This window comes from Galeopterus variegatus, unplaced genomic scaffold (genome assembly GCF_000696425.1).
Source record: "Galeopterus variegatus unplaced genomic scaffold, G_variegatus-3.0.2 Scaffold701, whole genome shotgun sequence".
NCBI lineage: Eukaryota > Metazoa > Chordata > Mammalia > Dermoptera > Cynocephalidae > Galeopterus > Galeopterus variegatus.
Window position 1 is genome coordinate 193,245 of NW_007726812.1, and position 9,428 is coordinate 202,672.

Sequence of the window (9,428 nt, forward strand, 5' to 3'; positions counted from 1 at the left end):
CGGGCCGGCCCCATTTTCTTTAAAAAGAAAAAAAAACTCCTAGAAGATAACAGAGGACAATTTAGGTGACCCTGGGTTTGGTGATGACTTTTTTTTTTTTAATTTTTCCTTTTTGTCTTTTTTCGTGTCCGGCAACAGATCGCAACCCTCAGTGTCGCGCCCGTACCGGACCGAGACCAGCAACGGGATCGCAACCCTCGGTGTTGCGCCCACAGCCCGCTCAGCCAGTGAGCGGGAACCAGTCTGTATGTGGGATCCGAACCCTCGGCGGGAGCGCCGCTGTGCTCCCAAGCGGCGCACTGTAGCAGTGCGCCACCGGGCCGGCCCTGGTGATGACTTTTTAGATACAACATCAAAAGCATGATCCATGGGAGAAAAAAATTGATAAGTTGGGCTTCATTAAAATTTAAAACTTATGGGCCAGCCCGTGGCTCACTCGGGAGAGTGTGGTGCTGATAACACCAAGGCCCCGGGTTTGGATCCCATATAGGGATGGCCAGTTCACTCACTGGCTGAGCGTGGTGCTGACAAAACCAAGTCAAGGGTTAAGATCCCCTTACCAGTTATCTTTTTTTTTTCCTTTTTGTCTTTTTTACTGACCGGTAATGGGCTCGGTGTTGCGCCCGCACCGGGGACCGGCAACGGGATCGCAACCCTCGGTGTTGCGCCCGCACCGCGCTCAGCCAGTGAGCGGGAACCAGTCTCCACATGGGATCCGAACCCTCGGTGGGAGCGCCACTGCGCTCCCAAGCGGCGCACTCTCCAGTGCGCCACCGGGCCGGCCCACCGGTTATCTTTTTTTAAAAAAAATTTATTTATTTATTTATTTATTTTAAAAGATGACCGGTAAGGGGATCTTAACCCTTGACTTGGTGTTGTCAGCACCATGCTCACCCAGTGAGCTAACCGGCCATCCCTATGTGGGATCCGAACCCTTGGCCTTGGTGTTATCAGCACCGCACTCTCCCGAGTGAGCCACAGGGCCGGCCCTAAAAAAAAAAAAAATTTAAAACTTATGCTCTGTGAAAGACATTGTTAAGAGAATGAAAAGACACCACAGTTTGGGAGAAAATCTGTAAAACACATAATCTGGTGAAGGACTAGTTGTTCAAAATGTATAAGAACCCTTAAAATTCAACAATAGGAAGACAAACAACCCAATTTTTAAAATGAGCAAAAGATCTGAACACACACCTAACCAAAGAAGATATACAGATGACAAATAAGCATCTGAAAAGATGTTTAACATCATATGTCATCAGAGCATTGCAAATTAAAACTGTAAGATATAGGGATGGCCAGTTAGCTCACTTGGGAGAGCGTGGTGCTGATTACAGCAAGTCAAGAGTTAAGATCCCCTTACCGGTCATCTTTAAAAAAAAAAAAAAAGAAGAAGAAGTAAGATAGTACTACATACCCTTTGGAAAGGCTAAAATCCAAAACACTGACAATACCAAATGCTAGCAAGGATGTGGAGCAACAGAAACTCTCATTTATTGCTGGTGGAAATGTAAAACGATTTAGCCATTTTGGAAGACACTTTGGTGGTTTCTTATAAAACTAAACATAATCTCATTTTATTATTTTTTTTATAGACACTTTCTCAGGATTTATTCATGCCACTGCACAAACAGGAGGAACTATAAAACATATACAAAAACATCTTTTTTCTTTTTCTTTTTTTTCTTTTTTTTGTCCTTTTTGAGACTGGCCACACCGCACTCAGCCAGTGAGCACTGTGAGCGCATCAGTCATCCCTATATAGGATCCGAACCCGCGGCGGGAGTGCTGCCGCGCTCCCAGCGCCGCACCCTCCCAAGTGCGCCACGGGCTCAGCCCCAAAAACATCTTTTTTCTTCCAGTGCCACTATGGGAGTTCCAACACAAATTAAAACTGATAATGGATAATGCACCTCTAAAGCTTTTCAAATGTTTTATGATGTATGGAATGTTAAACATGTCATGGGAATCCCTTATAACCACATAAACAAAAAGGGAGGAATAGGGAAGGAAATTTCACACTGCAAGAACAATTAATGAAAGCATTACATACCTTAAATTTTTTGAATTGTAATTCACAATATTTTACAGCAGTGGATTGATACTTTACTCCCCATAATGAAAGGTCTAAATCTTTGGTTTTGTATTGACATCCCTTACAAGGGCCACAATGGTTGGGCCCTATTGAGTTATTAGTGTGGGAAAGAGGGTATGCTTCTGTTCTGTCTCCTACAGGGGTACCTGTTACGGCCGTTCATCCATATCATGTGGCACCCAGTGGGACCAAATCCAATCCCCAAATTATAGAATCTGGCATTACAACCACCTCCAGGAATGCTGAACAAGAGTAAGATGGATCCGGGCCGGCCCATGGCTCACTCGGGAGAGTGCGGTGCTGATAACACCAAGGCCTCGGGTTCGGATCCCATATATGGATGGCTGGTTTGCTCACTGGGTGAGCGTGGTGCTGACAACGCCAAGCCAAGGGTTAAGATCCCCTTACTGGTCATCTTTAAAAAAAAAGAAAAGAGGGGCCGGCCCGGTGGCGCACTGCTATAGTGCGTCACTTGGGAAGTGCGGGGGCGCTCCCGCCGAGGGTTTGGATCCCACATACAGACCGGTTCCCGCTCACTGGCTGAGCGTGGTGCTGACAACGCCAAGCCAAGGGTTAAGATCCCCTTACTGGTCATCTTAAAAAAAAAAGAAAAGAGTAAGATGGATCCGTTGGCCTCCACGATGCTTTCTTCTGGACCAACCTTCTTTGTTTCTTGATACTGATGCCTTTCTAATCATCCAGTTATGATATAGCTGTAAAACAACTACTCATTTATTTAATTTGGGAATAGAAGAGCAGGAGGATGTCATTCAGGAGTGGGGATGGACATGATGTTCCCATGGGACATCCAATTGAGAATATGTAATAGGCTCTTGTGTATATGGCTCTGGACTTCAGCCTTTCAAAACACAAAACATCTGATTCTGAGTTCTGGGCATATGCTAGGTGTGTACTCCTGAGCAAATAACATTCTTTCCAGTCCACTTACCTGACGTTTACCCATTTACAATTAAGAATACTGCAAAGGATACAGATGAAGAGATGCATAGGGTGAAATATGGGAGAAGGGGCACGGAGCTTCCACGCTCTCCCCGGGCATACCACTGTCCTGGCCCCTCCACGTGTTCAGCTCTCCAGAAGCTAAACATAATCTTATAACCAAGCATTTGTGCTCCTAGGTATTTAACCAAATGAATTTTTAAAAACTCATGTTCATACAAAACTCTGTACACGAATATTTGTTGCAGCTTTATTCATGATTGCCAAACTTGGTAACAACCAAGTGTCCTTCAACAGGGGAAACTACATGTGGGAAGGAGGAAGGAGGAGGTACAGAGGAACTCTGCATTCACGTGGCTGCCTGCCATGGGACTGGGAGTAGCAGCTGCTAAGAGAAAAGTGAAAATTTACTGAAATTTATCAGCCTCTTTATCAAGTTCTCCCCTGGATGCTGGAAGTGTCCTACCAGACTCCAGATTTCTCAAGTTTTGTTTCAGAGTTTCAGCCAGCTCATTTGTTTCAGTGGAGGGATGGATTTCTGGAGCTTTCTACTCCCCCACCTTCCTTGACATAACTTTCAAACAATGCATCCTTAAGCAACAATGGGTCAAAGAAGAAAGCACAAAGGAAATTAGAAAATACCTTCAGATAAATGAAAATAAAAACACAATACACCAAAGATTAGCGAATGCAGCAAAAGATGTGCTGAGAGGGAAACTTAATAGCTATAAAAACCCACATTAAGGGCCAGCCCGTGGCTCACTTGGGAGAGTGTGGTGCTGATAACACCAAGGTCATGGGTTCGGATCCCTATATAGAGATGGCCGGTTGGCTCACTTGGGTGAGCGTGGTGCTGACAACACCAAGTCAAGGGTTAAGATCCCCTCACCTGTCATCTTTAAAAAAAAAAAAAAAACCAAAAAACCCCCCGTACATTAAAAAAGAAGAAAGGCTGGCCAGTTGGCTCACTTAGAGCATGGTGTCAGTAACACCATGAGCAAGGGTTCAGATCCCTGTCCTGGCCAGCTGCCAAAAAAAAAAAAGATCTAAAAACAATAACCTGACTGTACTGACTGTACACCTTAAAAACAAAAAACAAACCAAAAAACTAGAAAAAGAATAGCAAACTAAACCCAAAGCTAACAAAAGTTAGAAAATAATAAAAGATTAGAGTGGAGATAAAACAGAGAATAGAAAAACAGTAGAGAAAACCAACAAAACCAAAAACTGGTTCTTTGAAAACCAGTTCTTTGAAAAGATCAACAGAATTGACAAACTTTTAGAGGTATTGATAAGAGAAAAAAGGGGAGCTGCTACTGACATCTCAGGAGCTCCAGACTGGAGGGTGGACGCGGCACCCAGTGATCAACAGTGGAGCCATTCAAGGCTGCCCAAGACCTGGCCTCAAGCCCCAAGTGAGTGCCACTGCCACCTCATGCCTCAGGTCCCCGGATATGCCACTGCCAGGAAGGCAGCTGGCGCAGAGTAAGTTGAGAGTACACCTCTCTGCCTGGGAGTTTCCTCCATAGCCACTGTTAGGAGTTGGTGCAGGATTTGGCTGCTGCTGCTGACAGAGTTTATCTGGAAGCCATCATCAGAAGGAAACCTCAAAAGAATCTTGGCACTGTGAGCTGAAAGCGAAAGACACCAGCTGAACGAAACATGAGCATAATCCTTTTGCAGACTTCCCAGTGCCGGCTACCTAGCCAGCCACAGCCAAGTCATAAGCGTGGTTCATAAGAGTTTGAAGTGCATCCTTTACTTTAGTGAAAGAAAGAAGTCTTGGCCACACAAATTGTCCACCACAGCCACTGGTGCCACAAGGGTGGCTCACCACTACAGTAGCAGCCAGCACCGCTGTACAGGTGGCCCACCAACCACTCAACTGCATCGACAGAAGGAAAGTCACCAGCAGAGCCAAGGGAAAGAAGTGAGTGAGAGGAGACCTACAGCCCATTGACCTAACCCATGGGGAGAATTATGCTGCCACTCTCAGTAGTAGACCTGGAGGTGGAAGGTACATGCATAGCCCATGTGACTGCCTTGATCTAGGGGAAGACATACATGGAACCCCCTAACCCTAACCCAGTACACCCAAATAGAGTAAGAAAGAAAATTCTCAATCACCACCAATCCATCCCCCAACTGGGAGAAGCAAGGACCTCCCAGAGCCTCTGCCTGTAGGAAAGAGGAAAGAGAAACCCTATCAAGGGTCACCCATTCAAATTGAGGAGTTCCAGTATACTCCAGTGTACCCATAAGAGTCCTGGGACACTAGCCAAGGTGCCAAAAAGTCTGTCCAGGGTCACCCACCCCAGCTAAGAGTGCCAGGGCACCCAGGCACTTCTTCTGACAACTCAAGAGCTCACTCACGTCCTCAATGTACCATCTGTGTCACTAACCTCTAACCTCAGCAAGGAATCACTAAGTGCCCCAGTGCCTACACCATGGAGGCACTTACATGCAACTGCAGCACATGAATATGGCTGAAGTACCCACACAGACACTAGGGGCTGTGTCTACCTGGAACCAATACTGAAACACCCTACTCAATGGTCAATATAAAACATATCAACAGGAGGAAGTTTCTCTCCTCACAACCCACTCCAGAGTAATAGAAGCCACTGCTCTACCAGATGACCAGACATCAATGTAGAGATATTAGAAATATGAAAAAATAAGAAAATATGATACCACCAAAGGAATACAATAATTCTCAAGTACCAGACCCCATAGAGCAGGAAACCCTTGAAATACTGAAAAAGAATTGCAAGCAACAGTCTTAAGGAAACTCAATAAAATGCAAAAAGACTCAGCAATGCAAAAAGTTAGATGACATAACAAAATGAGAAAAAGTATCCAGGATATGAAGGAGGAAATTTACACCTTAAAAAATAATGTAGCAGAACTCCTGGAACTGAAGGATTCATTCAACAAATAAAAAACACAACCAAGAGCTTAAGCAACTGCTTAGAGCAAGCAGAAGAAAGAATTTCTGAAACCAGGCCAGCGAAGAAGCTGGCTGTAAGCAAGCCCCACCCCTACCCCTACCACCATCCCCCTACCTCCCTTCCCCTCCCACTGCTCTGCAACAACTTAGAATGTAAAATAATAATAATAATAATAAATTAATCAATTAATTTTTTTTCTTGAATCTAATGAAAATAAAAACACATCATACCAAAACCTGTGGGATACTGCAAAAGCAGCACTAAGAGGGAAGTTTATTGCAATAAATGCTTACATCAAAAGAATAGAAATATTTCGGGCCAGCCCGTGGCTCACTTGGGAGAGTGTGGTGCTTATAACACCAAGGCCCCGGGTTCGGATCCCATATAGGGATGGCCGGTTCGCTCACTGGCTGAGCGTGGTGCTGACAACACCAAGTCAAGGGTTAAAATCCCCTTACCGGTCATCTTTAAAAAAAAAGAATAGAAATATTTCAAATAAACAACCTAACACTACACCTCAAAGAACTAGAAAAACAAGAACAATCCAATCCCCAAATTAGTAGATGGAAAGAAATAATTAAGATCAGAGCAGAGCTAAATGAAATAGAGTCCCAAAAAATAATATAAAAGATCAATGAAACAAAAAGTTGTTTTTTGGAGAAGATAAACAAAATAGACAAACCATTAGCTAGGCTAACTAAAAAAAGAAGAGAGAAGACCCAAATATCAAATATCAGAAATGAAAAAGGAAATATTACAACCAATACCACAGAAATAAGAAAGAATCATTAGACCTGTTATAAACAACTATACACTGACAAATTTGAAAACCTAGAGAAAATGAATACATTTCTGGACACGTAAAAACTACTAAGACTGAACCAAGAAGGCACAGAAAACCTTGAACAGACCAGATTGAAGATTGAAGCAGTAATCAGCAGTCTCCCAACAAAGAAAATCTCAGGACTGGATGGCTTTACTGCTGAATTCTACCAAACTTTTAAAGAGTAATTAATACCAATTATCCTTCAAACTATTCCAAAATATTGAAACAGAGACCATTCTCCCAAACTCATTCTATGGGGCCAGCATCACCCTGATAACAGAACCAGACAAGGATACAACAACAACAACAAAAAAAACTACAGGCCAAAATCTCTGATAAGCATAGATGCAAAAATCCTCAACAAAATGTCAGCAAACAGAATACAGAAACATATCAAAAAAATTATACACCATGATCAACTGGGATTCATCCCAGGGATGCAAGGATGGTTCAACATATGTAAGTAAATAAGTGTGATACACATCAACAAAATCAAGGACAAAAAGTGTGTGATTATTTCAATAGATATAGAAAAAACATTTGACAAAATTCAACATCCCTTCATGATAAAGGCCATCAGCAAATTAGGTATAGAAGGAAAGTATTGCAACACAATAAAGGCCATAAATGACAAACCCACCACCAATGTCATCCTGAATGGGCTTTTCCCTTAAGAACAGGAACAAGACAAGGATGCTCACTCTCACCACTCCTATTTAATATAATATTGGAAGTACTAGCCAGAGCAATCAAACAAGAGAAAGAAATAAAGGGCATCCAGATTGGAAAAGACAAAGTCAAACTGTCCTTGTTTGCAGATGACATGATCCTATATATAGAAAAACCTAAAGACTCCACAGAAAACTCTTAGAGCTGATAAACAACTTCAGTAAAGTTACAAGATACAAAATCAATATGCAAAAGTCAGTAGCATTTTTATAGTCCAATAACAAACTAGCAGAAAAAGAAATCAAGAAAGCAGCTTATTTACAATAGTTACCAACAACAACAACAACAACAAAAAACACCTAGGAATAAACTTAACCAAGGAGGTGAAAGATCCCTACAATGAGAGCTACAAATCACTGCTGAGAGAAATTAAAGAGGATACAAAAAGATGGAAAGACATTCTATGCTCCTGGATGTTAGAATTAACATTGTGAAAATGTCCATACTACAAAGCAATCTACAGATTCAATGCAATCCCCATCAAAATACCAATGACATTCTTCACAGAAATAGAAAAAACAGTCCTAACATTCATGTTGAACAACAAAAGACCCAGAATATCCAAAACAACCCTGAGCAAAAAATAAATGAATAAAGCTGGAAGTATAACATTATCTGACTTCAAATTATACACAAAGCTATAGTAACCCAAAACAGCATAGTACTGGTATAAAAACAGACACTTGGACCAATGCAACATAATAGAGAACCCCCAAATCAACCCACATACTAACAGCAAACTGATCTTTGACAAAGGCACCAAGAACATACATTGGGGAAAGGACCGCCTCTTCTATAAATGGCACTGGGAAAACAGGATGTCCATAAGTAGAAGAATGAAACTAGACCCGTACCTCTTGCCATATATCAAAATCAACTCAAAATGGATTAAAGACATATATAAAACCCAAAACTATAAAACTCCTAAAAGAAAAAATAGGGGAAACATTTCAGGAAGTAGGACTGGGCAAAGACTTTATGAAAAAAGCACAAGCAACAAAAGAAAAAATAAGCAATTGGGACTATACCAAACTAAAAAGCTTCAGCACAGCAAAAGAAACAATTAACAGAGTGAAAAGACAACCTACAGAATGGGAGAAAATATTTGCAAACTATACATCCGACAAGGGATTAACATGCAGAATATACGAGGAACTCAAACAACCTAACAGTGAAAAAGCAAGTAACCTGACTAAAAAATGGGCAAAGGAGCTGAACAGGCATTTCTCAAAAGAAGATATACAAGTGGCCAACAGACATAAGAAAAAATGCTCAACATCACTAAGTGTAAGGCCCCATAGAAGACCCCAAAGGAGGCACTCCCTAAAACATGGTGCTTTTCTCTTCCAGGTCCTAACAATCTTGCTGGCGCCAAGGTGCAGCCTATCAGAAATCATTACCCGCCCCCAGCCAATCAACTACCACCCCATGTACTAACCACCCTCTCCCGGAACCTGGCTCTATATAAATGTATGCTTCTCCCAGGAATAAAGCGGAACTTCTCCAGTGAACTGTCAGCTCGGGTCCTGTTGTTCTTTCATTGGTGCCGAAACCCGGGAGGAGCTCACCCCTTACCCGAGGGGACTCCTTCTTGGACCTCCTTCACTCTCTCAGCGGTTCCGCTGCTGACGCTTCGCCCTCGTCCATTTTCTCTGGCGCTGGCTTTCCGCACCTACCACCGGCTCATCCAAATGTAAGTCTCCCTTTAGAGGTACCATTTTAAACTAGGACTACCCCTCCGGCGTCCAGCCCTAACAGGGGCAGTACACCCCACTACGGCCTTCAGGGTCTCAGTGGACCCCCTAAATACTCCCTCGTCACACCAGACCGTCCACATTCTACTCCTCTCCCAACCCAAAGTTAAAGG